General features: G+C 40.9%; 1 pseudogene; it reads right to left on the reverse strand.

The window, feature by feature from the left end:
• Positions 1 to 435: 435 nt before the first annotated feature.
• On the reverse strand, positions 436 to 20105 carry LOC113835693 (annotated as a pseudogene).
• Between the last annotated feature and the right edge of the window lie 2158 nt (positions 20106 to 22263).

The following is a 22263-nucleotide window of genomic DNA, read 5'->3' on the forward strand; positions in this document are numbered from 1 at the left end:
ATCACCTGGGCCACAGCTGCAGAGGGTCCTGCCCCATGAAACCACACCAGTCTGGAAGGAATCCACAGCTCTTCACCCTCTGTGGAAACAAAAGCAGAAATTCCCCTCCCAAGTAACCTGTACTTTAACAACTGTTGCTCCTTCCCAGCAATTAACGACTTAAAGACAACACAATAGCATTCTTTTGTTAACAGTCACACATTTACAATCACACTTCATACACACATGTGTGGCCACACCATACATACAGAACACACATACATCTTTTAAACAAAACTCACAAAGGAGAGGAGGTGTCGGGGGATGGCCATCCTTACCATACATAGCTTGGCATCTTTGGAGGGTCTTGAGGACTGCCGCATCTTTGTCCATTCTTGTATGTTCTTTTGTAGGGCCTGGGTCTTTATCTATTTGGATATATTCTATTGCCTCATCCTATGTGGCAGATGATGTGGATGGCTTGTGGTGAGGGTTCTGGGAGATTGGCTGGAAGTCCAGGGCTATGTAATTTATGTTGCCAATACTCCTTTTTGGAGCTGGGCTGTTGGTGCCACTGAGGATAGGGGATGAAGACATTGGGTTCTGCATAGGGACATAGTTCTCCTTACTGTCCCGGGAGTCTGTGTTGGAGATGGAAGGGAGGGCCAAGACTTGGTGACAGGTGACTTGAAAGGGAGCTAATTGATGACAGTGTTGTTTCTCAGGTCAAGGGGTGCTGGCTTTGCTTTTCGGTCAGGCTTGAGGTGGCAATTGACCGGAGGTAACTGGATCTTCCTTCCTTGGCCGGGCATATAGCTGTCATCAGAGCTGGCACTGTCGGATTGACCCACGATAGTCTTTTATGGAGATTTAGCATACCAGCAGGTGGTTTTGCTGCCTCGTGTTGGGTACTTGTAGTCATTGACTAGAGGTCTTTGTTGAGGGCTGCCCCACCAAGTTGTCTTGGGGAGCTATGGCTGAGTCCACTAGGAGGTCTCCAAATTCCCTACACAGGGTGTTGCTGGGTGCCTTGAAGGTGTACACATCCTCACTATCTGCCTCAGACCATGTGAGGCTGCCCTTGGTGTGGCTTGTGAAGCCAGGCTACGGCAGAGGTCAAAAGCACTGTCTTTGAATTCTGTATTATGTCGGCTTGGCTTGGAAAGGCTATAGAAGCCATGGACCTGACCACTGACTCTGTTGATGCAGTGTCTATTGCCCTGGGCAAGTTTTTGTGTAGCTGTGTCACTCTCCTGTTGGGTGCTCTGAGAGAAACTGGCACTCCTTGCATTTTCTGTCCTTTGGCTTATGCATTGGTGCAAGTGTTGATACTCCTGAGGTTCACTGGTGGACAAGGCAGACTGGATGTGGCTTGACACAGGGGGATGGCTAAAGTGTGAAAGGGCTAAGGGCTTCCTTGCTCAGAGCAGGTGCTGACTGGAGCTGCTGAACTCAGCTGGAGAAGAGCAGAGACTATGACTGACTGAAGAAAAGTTTCTCAGGGTGTCAGTGCTTTCTTTAGTCTGACTGAAGCTGCAGATCTGGCAGATGCTCTGGACCCACCTATTCATGTCAGCCTCTGTCTCAGACACGAGGTAGAAGGTGCACTCATTGGTCTTGATATCAAACATAAAACTCTTTTGGAGCTCTTTTTTGTTGAAGGTCAGGCCTACATCCAACTGCTTATAGAAGTTTAAGTTGATAATCTGCAGGGGTTTCTTGGAGTGTTCATTCTTATAGTATTGTAGAACATATGGGTCAACACTCATTTGACTACTCCACAGGATAAACCAGCGTTTCTTCCAAGCATAGCACCCCAACTTTTTCTCAGGAGGCAATTTCTCCAGCCAGCCTGTGCACACCACATCATTGCCGACTGACTGGAGTCCTCAGTGGGTTTGAGTGGACAAGGGCAAGGGCTGCTGGGTCAGCTGGCTGCTGGTGCACAGCTCACGGGGGAGGGATTCCTCAGAGGAGGATTTGCCGTATTTATTTATTAATTTTCTTAGCATTATTACTTAATCCAAAGTTAAAATGAAATCTTATCAGTACCTTGTCTCTTTAAACTTTCTCTGTGTATTTGACTGTGATCTCTGTTCCAATCCAATTCTCTTAAGAGTTGAGGTTCCCCTCTTCCAGTGCCTTTATAATCCAACTCTCTTAGGAGTTGAGGTTCCCCTTTTCTAGTGCCTTTCCAATCCAACTCTCTTTGGAGTTGAGGCACCCCTTCTCCAGTGCCTTTGCAATCCAACTCTCTTTGGAGTTGAAGTACCTATTTTCTAGTACCTTTTGCAATCCACCCTCACAACTCCTTACTTGCTGGCCAGCCTTCTAAGGGTGATCTCTCAGGGTCCCCTTTCTTTCCCAATCTCAGTGGAACCTCCACTTGTGGCTTCCCGCACCACAACCAAGTCCAAGTATTGGGTGTAAGCCTGGAGATTTGGATGAACGACAAGATGCCTGGTCCTTTTCTGAGAGAATGTCTCTCACCTTTATTGTGGAGCAGCCTTGTATACAAACTTACAAAAACCCCAGGTCAAAGCGTTCACAACAGGATATTGATCCCAGTGGGGTGAGGTCAGGAAAACAGGAGGTACCTTGGTTATGCTGGAAAACAACTCTTAGAGACCCCATGGGGGCTGGTTTCCAACAAATGCCAAAAACTATATCTTTTCTAGAATTTAATAAAAAGCAATATCCAAAGAATTATATGCTATTGAGACTTTATTATAATGTGTTTATAAAAAATTCTTTCTCTCTCACTAAGTAAATGAAAATTGAAATAAATAGTTTTCAAATCCAGCAGTGCCATTATTAAAACACCACCTATAAAGGAAGTTGGGAGTGGCATATTTTAAATCAAAGAACTTTGTTGTCCCCAAAATAAATATTTCTTCCAGGTTATTTTAGCTACAATTATAACATTAATTCACTTATGCACTATGTTCAGTTCTTCATGTTTCTTATTGCTATATTAACTTTTTTTACAAATTGACAATTTTGTTATTACAATTAATTTGGTTTTGTTGATTTTTTTGTTTAGTTTTGTTTTTTGAGACAGGGTTTCTCTGTGGCTTTGGAGGCTGTCCTGGCACTCTCTCTGTAAACCAGGCTGGCCTCGAACTCACAGAGATCCGCCAGCCTCTGCCTCCCCAGTGCTGGGATTAAAGGCTGCACCACCAATGCCCAGCTGTTTTTGTAAATTTTCTTATAACAACATAAAAAATTTAAGGGTGAATATATACAATCACACAAAATATCTGAAAGGTTCATTTTATTTTTTGGTAGTTAATATTGTTTCTCTCAACAGAAAAGTGAATACGCAAAACTGTTCATTTATTGAAAACACATTCTTTTCTCATACAGTAAATCTTGTTTGTAATTACCTCTACCGCTATGCCTCCCATTTCTTCCTTTCCACCCCTGTGCATCCCCCCTTTCTGTCTCTCATTAGAAAACCACCAGGATTCTGAGAGATTAGAACTAAACAAAACAAAATAAAATCCAATAAGGTTAGGAAAAAACTATTTGGGACTTCTTAAGCAAACAGGAGGAATAAGAATCCCCAAATCAAGCTATCGCTATTCCTTTTCAGATGATATAAATTTTTCAGCTTTTGTTTTAAGTTTTAATATATATATGTATATGTTCATTATTTGAATTTTTTATACTTATCCTTCAATTGTTGCTCACTAATCCACTAGTCTTCATCTCCAAATATATATTCTTCCTCATTTATATCTTAATTTTTATTAAGATAATGAATCCAATTAGTGCTGCCTATGTATGCATTAAAGGTGAGTAATATCCTGCAGTGTGGTAAAATTACAAATGCCAGCCCAAGAAAGAAATTGAATCCTGCTTCAGCTACTGCCATCAATTAACAAAATCACTTCATTGAAGGCTTCAGATATTTTGCAATTTGCCTGCTGGAATTGTAAATTATCTTGATCATGTAAAAGTCTGCGACCTCTGTGCATTTATAGTTGCATCAGCAAATCCATGTCCATAAGATATTATTTCAAATTACTTCTCTGTTCTCTGACATTTGCATTCTTTACATATACGTAGGTAGTTTCTCCTTCTCATATTCTGGGGTATTGTTATAAATATTCACAGGAACTTATCACAGGGATATTCTGCAGTTTTGTTTCATTGTATTTTTCATTGCTCACTGAATAAAAGGTTTCTCTGACCAAGGTGAAGATCAGTACTATCATATGGATATAAATATCCATATGAGAAGGCCTATGACTTCCATCAGTACAGGTTGTAATCAGATTTACAACTCTAGCATGAATTAACTCCTATGGACTATAACACATCAAATTATATCAAGACAGTTCTTGTTATCTCCACTAATAATTAATGGTTATTCACCACTAATGAATACCAGGGGGTCATCTTGGATAGATGGCCTGTGATTTTCCATAAAACCTTGGTTGTCTTTTCTTTAGCAGCCATCTCTATAGCATCTTCCAGAATTATGAAGGCTAGCCAGAAGAGAGAATTCGTCCCCCTCATTTCAAGATTGATTTCTCTATGTCCTGCCTCAAAGATTCTTGCTTCTCCAGTAACAGGATATTATCAAGTTACACTGAGCAATCAGGAACTAAGGGGAAAAAATGTATCATATGAGGCCAACTAGGAACTCTCTTTGCAAATATTCACATTGAACTAAATCACGCTTGGCCCTGAGCATTTCATTTAATAATTATTACCTTATGGAAACTGAGTACTCAACAATGTGGTGTACATCAGCAGAAAACAATTTTTATTTATGTATTCAAGTTTCTTGCAAATGGACTGGATTTTTATAAGTCTTCTTCTTATCTTGACTTTTAATGTTTTTATTAGTCATCTTTCCCCCATATGTACACACTCTGATTTTAACCATATTTGCACTCAGAATTCTCACCATCTCCCATTGTTCTTTGAATTCATATATGTCCGTCCCATCATGAAGATGAAGATGAGCTTCTGTCTTGCCCTATAATTCTTACCTAGGTTTAGCCATGTAGCTTGGTACCATTTCTCAGTGTAGCATTCTCATCTTTCTTCCTCTGCAGCTGGCTGGTGACTCCTGACTCTTCCTGTACTCTTCACAGAAGTCTCCTAGTTTGTTCTCCCTGCCTACACTTCCTGCTTAGAAACTGGCCAACAAAAGGTTCTTTTTCTAAACCGATTTCAGTGGCAAGTCTTGGCAGTTCATAAGAACATTATCTTACAGCACCACCACACTTCATTAGTTGCATTTCTGTTGCAAATGTGAAGCGCTGTGATAACTGCTCAAGGCAGAAAGCTTACTTTGGCTTATTTTATAGGAGTGTCCGTGCTGGTTGTGGAGACATGAAAGCAGGTGGCTGAAGATGGAAGCCAAAAGATCACATGCCAGACTACATATAAGAAGCAGACAGTTAGGAAGAACTGGGGGTTGGATTGTAAACATTCAAACCCCGGTACTTCTAGCAAAGCTCCACTTTGTAAGGATTCCCTAAACTCCCCAACACCCATGACTAACTAATTCAGGACCAAATGTTCAGGAGCATGTGTCAAACATTACTCATTCAAGCTGGTATAAGCTCTTACCATTAATTTTATTAGATTTAAATAGATCGTTCTCTGTGGAGCTTCTTAAAATACAACTCATTTGGCTCATCCTTTCTGTCTTATGCTGTGTGCATGGACTGTTCTGCCCCCATTCCATCTCCGCTCTGATGTGTGCTGATTTTTATTTTATTGTCCAAATTCTTGGAGTGTGTGTCTCTACCCCTGGACTGTTTCTAAATTCCTGTGTTCAAAATATACTCAAAATAAAACATATAAAAAACTTAATGTGAATCTAGTGTTGACATTTTCTGATAAAGAAAATGTGACATGTGCCTTTTTGGCACTAGATAACTTCCTGCCAGAAACTTTCCCTGTTTCTTGTTTCCCTGTTTCTTATCCCCAAATCATATGATTTCAATTCTTCACTCAACTCTGTTTTGAATCTGTACCATGTTTGCAGTATGCATTCGATTTTTGGTGGACATCTAGGTTAATTTAATTTTAAATATTGTGAAATGAAATATTAGTTAATATGAATATATCTTGTATCAATATGCCAAGTCATCATTGGGCATATTCCTGGGGGGCGGGCAAATAAGAATTTTTTTTTTTTTTTTTTTGGTTTTTCGAGACAGGGCTTTGGAGACTGTCCTGGAACTAGCTCTTGTAGACCAGGCTGGTCTCGAACTCACAGAGATCTGCCTGCCTCTGCCTCCCGAGTTCTGGGATTAAATGTGTGCACCACCACGGCCCAGCCAAATAAGGATCTTGTGTTATTTTGATTTCTACAACTTTGAGCAACCTCCACAAATCCACTCAAATCTTTCTGCTCCAGATTACATGTCTACTAATAGTGGTTAAATATTTACTTTGGACTCAGGCATCCTAGAATATTTTTATCAGTTTTATTCTCAACATTAGCCTTCTGAATGAGTCAAATAAAATGTTAACTTTTTCCTGTATTTCCCTCATCGATATGGATATTATGCTCTCTGGAGGATATACCAAATGTTCAGCTTTCTCCCATTATTTTGGTCCTCTGCTCAGAACATCCTCACATACCTGTGATTTGAAGGTCAGATGTAGTCTAATAAATGTTTCCTTCTAACAAAATTTTTAAAGGATATATCTCTTATGGTGAGATACAAAGTACCTCATTCGGTCTTTGTTGAGCAGTACATAAACCATACAAATTTCTTCAAAATTTACCTAGTACAGTTTATTCATAGAAGCTCAGCATTATTTTGCATTGTAGGATTGTAGTATTTAGGAATTGGAAATGCCATTCCTTATACTACTATCTCTAATAATTATACCATATATATGTGAAAATATTGTGACTGGCATTGAAAAGTGATTTCCAATATTTTACCCAATTTTCAAATTACTTATTTTTTTTCAGTTTTCAGGGGAATTTCACACACTCTTCTTAGAATGATGATTTAAAGTTAATAGGAGAAAATGGATCACTAAGAAAGAATTTACCTATGGCATATTCTATATTATAATGATTACGAGAAAATGTCTATAACCTTTTGTGTAAGGTAAGCTAAATGTATTCAGTAACAAGAAGCAAAGTATGTGGTATTTTAGTATCTATAATTAACATATTGAATATGCCATGTGCTGGTATGCATAGTGATCAGCTAGATATTCCTGTCTGAATTTTTATTTCAGTTAAAAGATAACATATATATTATTATATTTACTGTTATAATAACAGGTGTGAACTTTTTCAGGTCAAATATTCTTTTAAGTTTTAAAATGTATTATTTATTTTGAGAATATAATACGATAACATTACATCCCCTCCCTCCCTCTCCTCCACCTCCCCCAAAGACACCTGTAGTAGCTCTCTATCAAAAGCATGGCCAATTATTTTTATTTATTATTGCTTCATATGTATGAAGATTTTATTTTTAAGTATTTTTACATTTTTATTTATTTAAAAGTTTTTATTTTACATACCAACCACAGATCCACCTCTCTCAACTCCTATAATCACACACACACATACACACACACACACACACACACACACACCATCCATTTCTCAGAGAGCAGTAGACCTCCCATGGGGAATCAACAAAGTCTGGCATATCAAGTTGAGCCAGGACCAAGTCCCTCCCCCTTTATTGAGGCTAATCAAGATATTTCTCCATAGTCTTTATAATAATGGGAGAGTTGTGTTTGGACAGAATGTCTAAGATATTGAAATGGTAGTAATCCCAGGAATATAGTTTCATTCCTCAGTATGAGCTGTGCATCTGCCTTTCCACACTCCTCTGTACATATACAGCAATATGTCAATCAAGTTTTTTTATCTTATTTAGCTATTAGAGTCTGTCATATCTACATTGTTAATGAATTGCATTAGCAGTTATTCTACAATGAAAAATGCATTTGTTGCACACACACACCACACACACACACACACACACACACACACACACATATATATATATATATATATGTATATATATATATATATATATATATGAAGATGCCTCATGCTATGAGTGCTCTCAATGAATATATGTACAAGCCTTGCAATTTGGTCACAAGAGGACTATATGAGAAGCAGGCGTGGTCATATTAGCAGAATCATCAATGCCTTAAATTATATAAAGTGCAATGTAAATTATGTTTCTGTTTAAGCCAAAGGATGTATGTGTAAAACTGACTGATGATAATGGAGTGATTATTACTTTGTTTAGGCAAAAGTATGGATGCCAGCTGTATGCAGTTGCAGTTAAAAAATTGATAATCTCACATTCTACACAAGAAGTGAGTATCCTATCTTTTGAGGTGACTACAAGCACAATTTATTCAGTGTATTAAATTTGTACTTATGTTGATTCCTTTAGCTGCAGATCCAGCAAAATATTTTGAAAGAGAAAAGTAATAGAGAAGAGGTTTCTTTTTATGTCATGCACATCATCTTGGATCCAAAGACAGGGATCAGAACCTTCAATTGCAGGACTGTGGGGGTTTCATGACACATTTTCCACTTTCCCAGAAAGCTGGGTTCAGACACAAAAAGATGGAATTATATGTGTGTAAAATATTCAATCCATTCTTCTAATATTTCTATGTAATTTTGCTGTTTCATCTAAAAATCAAATATCACAAAGAATCAAATAGCTATGTTTACAGTTTTTCTACTTTAAGTGAGTAAATGGTTTATAGAACACTTTTTACAATGTTTAAAAATTAAATAATGAAAAATATTACCAAGTTTAGAGAAATTATCACTGAATTAAATCCACATTTTTGAAACTTGGTAGTTTTGTAAGGTAGAATAATATCATCAGTTTATATTTAAAAAACTGAAAAAAAATCTTTTCCACTTTGATAAGACAGTGGAAGTTTTGGGTTCATGCCACTCTCAAATTTAGCAAGTGTATTAAAAACTCTACAAAACTGTAATTGAATATAATCACCTGAATTTTGATAAAAATAGAAAAATATCCACACATTTTGTTGGAATTTTAAGCAATTTCATGATTATAACTTGTTATATATTTGCTTAAAAGGTCATATGTACAAATTTAAAATCACACATGTTAGGTGTGACTTGTTTGTTTGTTTTTCGAGACAGGGTTTCTCTGTATTGCTTTGGAGGCTATCCTGGCACTCACTCTGGCCTCCAACTCACAGAGATCCGCCTGCCTCTGCCTCCCGAGTGCTGGGATTAAAGGCGTGTGCCACCAACGCCTGGCAGGTATGACTCTTTTAGGAGAAATGTCAAAATGCATGCATTTGTATATTAGGTTTAATCAAATAATTTATTGTCATTTTTTCATTTATGGCACAAGATGTACACTTAAGGTAGGATTGTATGACACACATATACATGTATATACTTATTATTATGCATATCATAATAGCAATTTTTATTATGTAATTTCTAAAGAGCAAAAGTGAATTCCTGTATGTAGTATACTAATGAATGTAATTGGTAATTAACTCAGAACAACAATAAAAGTCTAAAAAGATTTTATTTTGCCATTGAAATCCCTTCTTTGCTCATATACAAACACATAAAATCAAATCAAATTAAATCCAGAATTCTGCCTCCTGGTCTGTGGCCCTCCCCAGCTCTGAGCCCAAGGAGGGAGAAGAAGCCAGGGGGTAGAATGGCAATGGGTACCTGCCTGTGGTCCCCACCACCTCTCTCAGTGCCGGGCTGGGCGGGGTGTCAAGTGTATTTACGTATTTCTTGCACACTCATCAACCTATGCAAGCCCCACCCCGGTCCTACAGGTTTCTGTGTCTTTGCTCATTCCCTCTAACTCCCAGGCTTCTCTGGCCCTGGGAAGCGGGGTGAAAGGCCACCTGTTTAGAACAAGCAGATTTCCCTCTCATGGGACCCACACCTCCACGAACTGGTCTAGTCTTGTCTTGCTCACGTCCCATCAGGGTGACTGACCCTGCTTGGCACTGGAAGGTGGTGAGGGACACCCTCCCCCAGAGGGAGGTGAGAGCTTGCCCCCCACCTGACAGCAGAGTGCAGGACGCAGGCGGCCCCACTCTGCCGGGCAGGACCCTGACCCTCCTACGCCCACATCCCCCTCCGTGGTTTCACCCCTCCCTAGACACTTCTGTCCCCAGACCCACTGGCTTTGAGTAACTGTACATTTTCTCACGCTGGAGAAGACTAATTTGTTGGAGTTTCAGTTGTTAATGGTCTGGGCTTATTTTGGGAAAGACAACAACAGCAACACCAAACCAAAAAGAAAAAAAAATCCAGAATTCATTCATCCTATCTAATCCAGAACCAATATTTCTTCCCAGTTTTCATTTGCATTACATTTGTGTCAAGTGCCACCTTCAGCATACACTTGAACGTGTTTGAAAGAAATGGAAACACTAGAAATTTGAGTGCAGTGTTCTGTAAGATACCTAACTTCAGGTGGTGACACACAAGTTTCCTCTGCTTTTTTCTATAAGAAAATGTTTAACATATGTTTTTCAAGAATCAGCATTACTTGGCAATAAGTCTCTCTTCAGTTTAGCACAAAAATCACACTTGGGAGTACAAAGAATTCTTACCTTAATATTCATCACACTTGTAAATAAGAATGGTCCATGAGACCGTTGGCAAGCATCACATAGATGTCACTGGGTTTATTCACCAAAGTGACTTTTGTAATAATTAGTGAAGATAAATATAGTATCTGCTCACTCAGACCCTAAACCAAGGATTTTATTTCATCTCCCCATTTAATGGACTATTAACTATGCTTAAATCTCTCATAACGAATAAAATCTGTCATCAGATGTAAATCCATCAGTTGTAAAGTACCTCAGGGTACACAGAATGCTGATCTAGATGGCAAATATAAGTATGTGAAGCAAAATAATATCATTAGTCTAAGAATCTGAAGAAAGACATAACATTACATATATCAAATATCAAACTGGAGATTGACTAAGGTGTTTAGCAACAACACTCTAAAGGGAAATGATAAATGGGAACCTTGTTATGATGACCATCCTTAAATTGAATGTCACACCTTCATCAATATACAGGCAGACCAAATCAGACTTGATAGGCTAAACAAAAGGAAAAGAGGTGTGTGTGTGTGTGTGTGTGTGTGTGTGTGTGTGTGTGTGTGTGTTTCTTTTTTTGTTTGTTCGTTTTTTGAGACAGGGATTCTCTGTGGCTTTGGAGGCTGTCCTGGAACTCACTCTGTAGACCAGGCTGGCCTCGAACTCACAGAGATCCACCTGCCTCTGCCTCCCCAGTGCTGGGATTAAAGGTGTGTGCCACCAACGCCCTGCTTAAGAATTGTGGGAGTTCTGTATGAATTTGACCACTGCATATGGAATTCCAATTGAAAATATGAGACATCCTCAAAAATGGTAAATCACTATTCTTTGCTACTAAAAAAAGATATATTAATCTCAAATAAGGGGAAAATCATGAAAATTTTTGATTTGCATTTCCAGTTGTGAAAAATTGAAATTAAAATTTCGGTAAATAAACTACATTTTACTGTCTGTTTCCTATATTTTACAGATACTTGTCCTCAATGAATATATCATTTTGGTGAGGTGAAATTTAATAAAATTTCTTGCCTACTGAAATTTGAGTAGTTTTAGATCAGATCAGTCATTAAAAATGTTCCATTGGTAGAAATATGACAAAAATATATTTCATTTAAAAGTTTTAAAATAATACAAAAATGTAAACATTGGTGAAAACTAAGATATATCTCATGTTATTTTGAAAAATATCCCTATTTGTAGAGTATTATAGTCAATTTTCCTTTTTATGGATGGGTTTATTTCATTTCACATTTTATAATTCATATTTCATATTTCATGACTCATTTTTCATATTTCATAATTCATAGTTCACAATTTAATTCTTATTTCATGTTTCATAATTCATAATTCATATTTCACATCTCATATCTCATAATTCATATTTCATGATTCATAATTCATATTTCATACCTCATGTTTCAGATCTCATAGTTCACATCTCATATTTCATAATTCATATTTCACATTTCATAATTCATTATTCATATTTTGTGATTCAGTTTTCTTTTCTGGATACTACAAGATGCCTGCAACTCTTGTGGCTTTTCTTCCATCATCAGAACCAGCAGGACAGCATCACGTCATCCCCTCTGTCTCTTCCTCCTCCTCCTCTTCTGCCCCTTCTTTACTTATTCTCTCTCTGTCTCTCTGTCTCTCTCTGTCTTTGTCTCTCTCTGTCTCTCTGTCTCTCTGTCTCTCTCTGTCTCTGTCTCTCTCTCTCTGTCTCTGTCTCTCTCTGTCTCTGTGTCTCTCTCTCTCTCTCTTCCTCCTCCTCCTCCTCCTCCTCCTCCTCCTCCTCCTCCTCTCTGTCTCTCTCCCCTCCTCTGTTCCAGTGTCTCTTCTAAGTGCAGTGACTTAAGTATGAATATCACACCCTCCAAAATGTGTCATCACATCTGTCTGATCCCTCTGTCCCCTTCTTTCCTTTGAGCCCTCCCGGGTAGCCAAAGATGGATATCCATCCACAGTCCACAGCGCAACCGCCTCTACAGATTCACTGAGGACAGCTTGCGGTGGGTGCCATTGTTCAAGCCTGCTACATAATGTTTGGGGGCCGGAGTTACTTCCTTTTCTCAGAAAAGCAATTGGTTTGTATGTAGAGTGCTGTCTGTGCCCTTTGAGGACAGCTCCCTTTGGGGGTCCACACTCGATTCTTCAGCCTCCCTCCCTAGCTATAAGATGTCTGCAAGTACAGCAGTCACTGGGTAATTAATAGGGAACTACTGCCACCTAGTGTTGAGAGTAAGAAAAATGAGGAAGTGAAAGTAGCTGGGAAAATCTGTTTACACAGCAAGCACAGAAAATTAGCCTCAAAATAAGCGATGCTCCATTTCTTACAAGATGTTGATAAATAACTTATAATCAGAATTTGAAATGGCTGTGGAGGATCACACCTGCAAAAAAGAAAGAGTAATAAAGCTGAGTATAGATACAATAGACCACTTCCACTAAACAACACTACACAAGAAAAACAGAATTCCAGGGATCTGTCTAAAAGCAGCAAATGTGGTCCACCTGTCTCTGCTGGGCACATGAAAGCCACATCCTTTCCCTCCTGCTGGTCCAAGGACCCACCATGATGGGCTGCCTTCAACAGGAGTTTAAATCAATGGGGACAGCATGACCTTGAACTACAGAATCTCCAGAACGATGAAGCAAAATTAACTTCTTTATTTTGTAAGTAGACTATGTCAAGTACTTTGTTACAGTGGTTGAAAGTTTATGGAGAAATGCACTGAGCAATTCCTTTGGCTAATTAGTGGAGATCTCAAAACCTACCGTTGGGAGCAGAAGGCACAGAAATATTTACCTGGGGTTTTCTTTTTGAAAAAACAAAATTCCTCTTGCACAGCAAAGCCTAAAATGGATTTTCCTTTCCTGTCCATGCTGGGTTTTTTTATGATAGAATAATATTGAGCAGCCAAAGTGTTTCTTGAAGCAATGATACATTACAAAGCAATCCAGCAGCAAACTTGGAGGACGAGTCAGTGAGATTGGCCACTACAACTGTAAAGTCTCACCAACATGACTGCCCAAATGTGAGCTTAACAAGGACAACACCAATGGGCACTCCAGACTGGATGGAGAAAATCCCGTAAAGCCTCAACCCTGTACAAAGATTTGTGAACAGCTGAGGAGAGTTGGCAATGGGAGAGGTGGCCTTCCCCAGAGAAGAGCACACTAATTGGTTGTCCAGTCCCAAATGGTCAGTCCTCAAAACGCAAATATAGATAGCACTATATTTTCTGGACAGGTTATATCTAGGAATCTATTTGTATATATAAATACACATATGCATGTAATTAATAAAAAGTTTTTTAAAAGAAGCAATGAATTTGAAATAGAGCAGGAAGTATGGGAGGAAAGGAAAGGGAGAAATATTGAAATTAAACTATAGTCTCAAATTTTTGTATTTATTTTATTTTTATTTTATGTGTTTTGCCTTCATGTATGTCTTGGTGAGGGTGTCATGTCCCCTGGAATTGGAGTTACAGACAGTTGTGAGCCACCATATGGGTGTTTGGAATTGAACCTGGGTCCTCTGGAAGAGAAGTCTGTGATCTTATCCACTGAGCCATCTCTCCAGCCCTCCCAAAAAAAAATTTAAAGGGTCAGTGAAATGTACATATTTCTTCTGAATTAAAATATTACCACCTGGAGAAAGGCTTTAAATACAGGAGGTAAACAATACTCATAAGGTTAAAAAAAAAAACTCGAGGTAATTGGAACTGACAAGGTTCTGGAAGTAAACAAAACTCACAAGGCTCAGGAAGTAAAGGAAATTCACAAGGCTCAGGAAGTAAATACAACTTACAAGGCTCAGAAAACTCACAAACTTAACAAGACTCACAAGCCCCCACCTCCACCACCTAGGTTATGTAAGTAGTAACAATTACTGAAAAGAAAAGGCTCTCTGAGCTGCCTTCAAGTTGTGCAGAAAGCTGCAGGATTGCAGCTTTTGTGAGTCACTTATACTGAGGTGATGCAACTGCCTTTGAGTCATCCATGCTCTTGTAACTTCTCACCCATGCCTCCATTAAAAAAATGAACTAAAAGAAAGAAAGAAACACTAACAAATTTACCAGTTCACTAAGCCAAATTTGGATGGTATCTTTTCTCTGGTCCATCAGGTGATTGTTCACTCCTCCCTGTTACGATAAATCTTTCCACAAAAAGCCGCCAAGCCCCACCGCCACGTGTGCACTCTATGCCAGCCGCCCGCCCAAGTTAGGGCCCCAATCAAAGTACAGAGAGACTTGTATTAGGAACAAATGCTGCTTGGCCAATGACTAGGATTCTCATCTGTTAGCTCAGTCTTAATTATCATAAATCTATATATTTTATAAGACTTATCTTATCGGACACCTTCCATTGGTGTCCCTCCTTGCCGGGGGATCACATTGTGCCAATGGAGGAAGAGTGGAAGGGAAAAAAGGGGGGAAATAGGATATAGGAATGAATACTTTGCATTGGTATGGATTTTCATTTATAGATACAACTTTAAGGTCAATTTTGTGATATGTATATGTCTCCTCTTCTTTAGGTATTATGTTTATATAGATCTTTTAAAATGATATGCATAATTAAATACAGGTTATATAATCTCCTATGATTGTCAAAAATTATAATTAGGTTAGTTAGGTTTTCTAGATATACAGAGATGTGTAGGGGAAGCTGTAGCCACGCCTTCTTAGGGGCTGGCTACAGGTGTGCCTGACCAGGCTTGTGAGGGCGTGGTCAGAGTGACGTAGTGTGACTGCATTTGCGGTTTCGGTTTCACTTTGCTGCTTGCTGTACAGACCGCTACCACGCCGGCTGGCTAGGTTGCTCTGTAAGTAAGTCTTTTCCCTATTAAATACCCTTATATTTCTACCTGACTCCGTATTGGTAATCTCCCACTATAGAGATGTATTTGAAATGAATAGGTATTCTTCAAACCTTTCAAAGGCCTACAGAAATATGGCATTTTTAAATGGTTTAGGGTTTTTCTTGGCAGTGAGACACAACTGCTCCTGGCACACCAATTATGTCAGAAAGGAGGATGGGCATCCAAGAAACTCGTTATGGAGTTTGCTTTCAACATGGCAATATTAGCCATTTGGGCAAGAAACTGCTCTTGCCTGGACTGTTTGTTGCTGTATAAACTGGACATGCAGGACCCACAAGAAAATGACTGCTGAACTTACAAAACAAGACAGTACTGAAGGGTTCCTGTTGAAATGGAGAAGTGTGCCAGACACACTGTGGCCTATAGGCTGAAGATGGATGCCCAACGTTACAGAGGAACTTGGGTGACTGTCCAGGTAGTGAGATGTGTCTGTCAGTTCTAGAATATATATATTATCCTTCTGTGGTCTTTGATAGAGTTGAAAACAGTTATGGTTATATTTTCTTCAGTTATTATAAAAGATAAGTTATCCTTTTTATTTAGACAGAAAAGAGGAGATGATGGGGGAAGTATTTCTGTGTATGTTTATCTTATTGATTGTTGAATAAAGTTATGTTTGGCCAATGAGGCAGCAAGTTAGATAGGACTAGGAATCAAAGAGGATTCTGGGAAATGTAGTAGCGAAGTGGTGATCCAGGCAGAAAGTGACATAGCCAGGAGACTCCTATTTAAGCAAGGAGAAACAGGAAGTGTCCCTTTTCCCCTCTGCTCTTCCTCCAGCAGCACAATGTGATCCACCGGCAAGGAGGGACACCAATGGAAGGTATCCGATAAGATAAGTCTTATAAAATATATAGATTTATGATAATTAAGACTAAGCTAACAGATGAGAATCCTAGTCATTGACCAAGCAGCATTTGAACCTAATACAAGTTTCTGTGTATTAATTTAGGCCCTAACTCAGGAGGGCAGCTGGCATAAAGCACACACATGGCAGTGGGGCTTGGCAGCTTTTGGTGGAAAGATTTATAGTAACACCTCCCCAAGAAAAGTTACACAAGAACCAACTAGTATCCACTGAGCCTTGAGATACAGTTAAGGCTTATATATGCATCTGGGTCTCTATGACTACAATTCAAAAGTGTAATCCATGTCCCCATAAATAGGTATGAGACTCTCTGTAAGTCACATGTATATCGTGTGTCTTCATTTTTCTGTGAGCACAGATTTTACTTATGATGTTTACAGCTTTGCCCCTTTTAGAATGAATTTTCCAAACTATTAAAACCTCTGGAGATTGAGGTTGTAGCTCAGTGGGTAGAGCATCCGTCCAGCATGCATGAGGTCCTGAGTTGGATCCCCAGCACCACATAAACTAGGTGTGGTAGTGCATGCCTGTAATCCTAGCACTCATGAGGTAAAGGCAAGAAGCTCAGGAGCCCAAGGGTCATCCTCAGCTACAGAAGTGAGTCTGAGGCTACCCTGTGCTCCATGAGATTCTTTCTCTCTCTCTCTCTCCTCTCTCTCTCTCTCTCTCTCTCTCTCTCTTTCTCTCTCTCTCTCTCTCTCTCTGGCTCGGTGTGTGTCAGTCTGTATTTTCTCTGTCTTTCACTGTGTGTCTGGCTGGTTGGCTAGCTCTGACTGGCTCTCTGTGTGTCTCTGTCTCTCTCATCTCTGTCTTTCTCTGTGTGTCTGTCTCTCCAAACTTTTGGGATAATTTTTATTGTATACAGAGCAAACAGAAGGAATTTTTGAAATCAGGACAACTGAACTGGAAAATCTGGCATACTGGGAAGGAACAAGACTTAGCCTTTCTCCTATCTTAGGGGGATTAATAAGGATGGCATAGACGTGAAGATACATCTTTGTTTCAGATGTGGTTTAAGCAGTCTGTCAAGGGTTCATGGACAGTTGGTTCTTGGTGATATGAGGATAATGGCATCTTTAATGGGTAGAACCCTAGTGCAAGGCCCTTACTGTCCCTTCCTCAGTCACTCTGTGGCTTTTATTTTCCTATGCAATCCCTCCATCCTGCACACAGTCCTGCCATTATAACATCTTCTGTGTGACCCTTGCCAGAGCCACCACTGTGATGTTTTGCATTCTAGCCTCCAAGCTTTGAGGTGGATCAACCTCTTTTCTTCTTTTACATCCATTTATTTGTGGAGGGGTAAAGGTGGGTGCCTGGGGGCGGGATGTGGAAGACAACTTGCAGGCATAAGTTCCTTCTGTCCATTATGTGGGTTCCAGAGACCAAACTCAGGTCATCATGCTTGGCAGCAAGTGCTTCTATCTGCTAAGCCATCTTGGCAGCCCATAGCCTTTTTTCTTTATAAATATGAAGGTATTCCATCATAACAGTGCTTACATATTCACATAGATAAGAACAAGCAACCCATGACAGACAGGAGCTGGTCCCACTGCTATTCCTTCCCCACCATGACAGGCTGTGTGTCTGCACCTTGAGCCAAAATAAATTTCTCCTTCCTTGAGCTGTCCCTTGTTGGTTATTTGGTCATAGCAAAAAGAAAAGCAGTTAATATAGCCTGAAATCCTCAAACAATCTGATTCTTGTCACTAAATGTTGGTTGTACCTATTTTAGAACTTATTTTTTTTCTTGCATCTGAGGATTATTTAATCTAGGACCTTGTAATTGTTAGGCAAGTGTTCTTCTGCTTGTACATTCAGCCCCTCACTGGAGGAGTCTAGACAGTTGTTCTACACTGAGCCACACCCCCCAGCCCCTCACTGGGGGATTCTAGGCAGGTGCTCTACCACTGAGTCACACCCCACAGCCCCTCACTGGGGGATTCTAGGCAGGGGCTCTACCACATAGCCACACCCCAGCCCCTCACTGGGGGATTCTAGGCAGGTGCTCTACACTGAGCCACACCCCAGCCCCTCACTGGAGAATTCTAGGCAGGTGCTCTACCACTGAGCCACACCCCCCAGCCCTTCACTGGGGGATTCTAGGCAGGTGCTCTACCACTGAGTCATACCCCCCAGCCCCTCACTGGGGGATTCTAGGCAGGGGCTCTACCACCTAGCCACACCCCAGCCCCTCACTGGGGGATTCTAGGCAGGGGCTCTACACTGAGCCACACCCCAGCCCCTCACTGGGGGATTCTAGGCAGGGGCTCTACACTGAGCCACACCCCAGCCCCTCACTGGAGAATTCTAGGCAGGTGCTCTACCACTGAGCCAGAAACTTGTAAGAAGAGATAGCAGCTCTCTGCCCTCTAGCTGTTAGAGTTTGAATGAAGACTGTCCCTCACTGATCTGGGGAGGTGGCTCAGTGAGCAGAGTGCTTACTAAGAAAGCAAGCATGGTGACCTGAGTTCAAATCCCAAGCATATGTAAAAGCCAAGTGCCAGGCATGGTGACATATATCTTAAGCCAGTGCTGGGGACAGACAGAAAATCCCTGGTATGTGCTGGTTAAATAGTCTAGCAAAAACGATGAGCTCCAGATTCAGTAAGAGACCATGTCCCAAAATAGCAAGGGATGGAGCCAGCATGCAAAAGCACTTGCCTTACAAGTGTGACACTCAGAGTTTGATCCCCACAGCCCACATGAAAGCCAGGTGTGGTGAGGCACAGCTGTAATCGCAGCACTCCTACGGTGAGAAGGGAGGTGGAGGTGAACTTACCAGAAGTTAGTGGACCAGCTAGTGTAGCTGCAGAAACAGTCATAGACCCTGCCTGACATCCGCAAGTCATCCTCTGGTTTGTGTGTGCACACGCGTGAGCATGTGTATGAGTGTGTGTGTGAGAGTGTGTGTGTGTGTGTGTGTGTGTGAGTATGTGAGTGTGTGTGAGTGTGTATTGTGAAAGTATGTGTGTGTGTGAGTTGTGAGTGTTGTGAGTGAGAGTGTTGTGAATGTGTGTGAATGTGTGTGAGATTGTTTTGAGTGTGAGAGTTGTGTGTGTGTGTGTGTGTGTGTGTGTGTGTGTGTGTGTGTGTGTACGCGCGCGCGCGCGTGTGTACACATGTTCATATGCACCCACATGCACATTTGGTCACCTATGTATGGAGGCCAAAGGTCAATGTTGGGGAAAAGGGAGGTATGGAAGAAAGGAAAGAAGGAAGGAAGGGTGGGAGGGAGTAAAGGGGGAGAGGACCTGAGGACATGTCGCAAATGCAGTAGCCGCCAGCAAGCAGCTCTGTGAACAGCTAACTCTGCCTCCTGAATGCCTTGGAACATCTCCAAAACAAATCAGACCCGAATGCTCAGCATCAGCAAACCTTCATACACCTCCTATCAGGGGCCTCTCCAGATGTTAGCTGTAGCCTCTAGCCAAGCAACCGGCCACCCGTTCAAGCCCCCGCAGTTGCACCTCATAAAGATTTTATGGGGCCATTCCATCGCAGAGTGATGGAGGCAATTAACTTCCATCCTGGTTTTATTGTGGAAAGATGTTGCGAGCTTGGTCCAGGAGAGCAATGCCAGGCGCCGGCTCAGGAAACCCGGCCGCCAGGGCTCAGTGGGGTCTGCTCTCAGAGCAGGTGCACCGGCAGATGGGTGGCTCATGGCTAACAGGCAGCTCCACGCTCACCACCCAGGAGGCTGGCACTGAGCCCCGAGGCCTCACTGTCATAGCCAAGGTCCTGGACAGAACTGGACTCAACCATGCCTCACTCTGTGTAGGACGGAGCAATGCTAGATTCACCCCAGAGGAATGCACGGTTATAAAAATCTGTTCTGTCAGCCTTCCTGGCTTACTCCTGCGCCCATTATAAACCCATCTCTCCCAGGGCTGCCAATCCAATTTCATGTCAGACATCTGCAGGGCAGCTTCTGCCCATAAGTGACAGAAGAAGAGGGAGAATGGAAGGCTTTAATGTTAGGAGACAGGAATCAGCGATGAAGGACAGGATGGCTGACGAGCTCTGTCCAGAGTACTTTGTATGAAGCAGACATTTCCTGGGCAACAGTCTCTGGCCCACCCTCCTCTGACTGGGGTCTTCTCCATCCTCCTGCCAGGCTGAGAGCTTGATGTCACCTCCTCCGCTTTCATTCCTAAGGCTGAATTAAGATCTTTGGAGACTCTGAACATTGAGTTTGGCAATGCGCTAACCACTGTCCCAGACTGCCGCTATGAAATTCACACACAGGTGTCATTTTCCAGGACACAAATTTCCATTGATTGGGGACTGGAAAGATGGTTCCGCAGTTAGAGCACTTGCTTCACTTTTGGTTCCCATCACCCACACCCATTAACTCACAACCACCTTAAACTCCAGTTTCAGGGAGTTACAACAACCTCTTCTGGCTTCAGTGGGCACTGCACTCATGTGCACATACTCATACATATAATTAAAAACGGGGTAAATGTTCTTTTAAAACTTCCATTGATGCTGGGATAAGAATAGCCCCCTTTTCAAATTATTCTGTCTATCTTTCTTTCTTCTAAGGGACAACATTTGAGGCTGTCCTTTGGCCTACACACACACAGAGCTTTAGAGGGATTTGGGAGAGGAATAAGAAACGATAATTGAGTGAATATGATTAAAATGCATTACATATATATGTGAAATTTTCAAAGAATATACATATGAAAATATTTGTAAAAATTTGGAAAATGGGCTGGAGGTACATGCTTTTAACGCCAGCACTTGGGAGCAGAGATGTGTCTCAGGGCCGCCTGATGTAGGAGTTCCAGTCCAGCCAAGGCTAAATAATGAGAGTCTGTCTCAAAAATGATAATGATGATGGTGAGGGCTGCCTCTATTCACTTTGATATGACCCACGTCCCAGGCTAGGAATTCAAACTCCTAACTTCTCTCCATCAAGAATAGGTCTTTTGGGCTGGAAAGGTGGCTCAGAGGTTAAGAACACTGACTGCCCTTCCAGAGGTCCTGAGTTCAATTCCCAGCAACCACCTATGGCTCGCAACCATCTATTATGAGATCTGGTTCCCTCTGCTGGCATGCAGACAGAATACTACATTCATAATAAATAAATCTTAAATAAAAAATAAGAATAGGTCTGCCTGAAACTTTGAAACAACTGAAGGAATCCAGCACACAATGGTGCATGCCTGTAATTCCAGTGCTTGGAAGACTAAGATAAAGAGAATTCCGTGAGTTCCAGGCTAGCCTGGGCTACACAGTGAGACCCAGTCTCAAAAATTGAATGAAAGAAAGAAGGAAGAAAATACTTGAAGCGCAAGAGGCTAGGGAAATGGCTCAGTGGCCAAGAGTGCTTGCTTTGTAAACACAAAGATCTGAGTTTGAATCCACAGCACCTGTGTAGAAGCTGGGAATGGCTGTGCGCACCTATAACCCAGCATGAGAGTCAGGGAAGCTGCGATACAGAAAGCTAGCTGTCAAGTCACATAAGCAACTTGTTTAATTTCAAAACAGTGAGAGACGCTGTCTGGGGGAAGGAAGAGAGGAGAGGAGAGGGGTGGTGAGGGGAGGGGAGGAGAGGGGACTGTAAATTATATATTGTATAATATATAATATTGTATATTATATATTATATATACAGGGATAAAAACCTTAATTCTATTGATGAGCATATAAATTAGTGTTGGTAATCACTATGAAGGCTCCTCAAAAAAAAAAAAAAAAAAAAACTGATCTTGAAATATAAACCAGCTATATGAACCAGTAATGCCACTCCCAGATACATAATCAAAAGTATGTAAATCAGCATGCCACAGACACAGTCATATCTATCACAGCACTATTCACAATAGCCAAGTCACGGAGTCTGCCTAGATGTGTGTCCATCAACAGATGAATAGATAAAGTACGTGTGGAATGGGCCTGGAGATAGTTCAGC

Source organism: Cricetulus griseus, chromosome 4 (genome assembly GCF_003668045.3).
Source record: "Cricetulus griseus strain 17A/GY chromosome 4, alternate assembly CriGri-PICRH-1.0, whole genome shotgun sequence".
Taxonomy (NCBI): domain Eukaryota; kingdom Metazoa; phylum Chordata; class Mammalia; order Rodentia; family Cricetidae; genus Cricetulus; species Cricetulus griseus.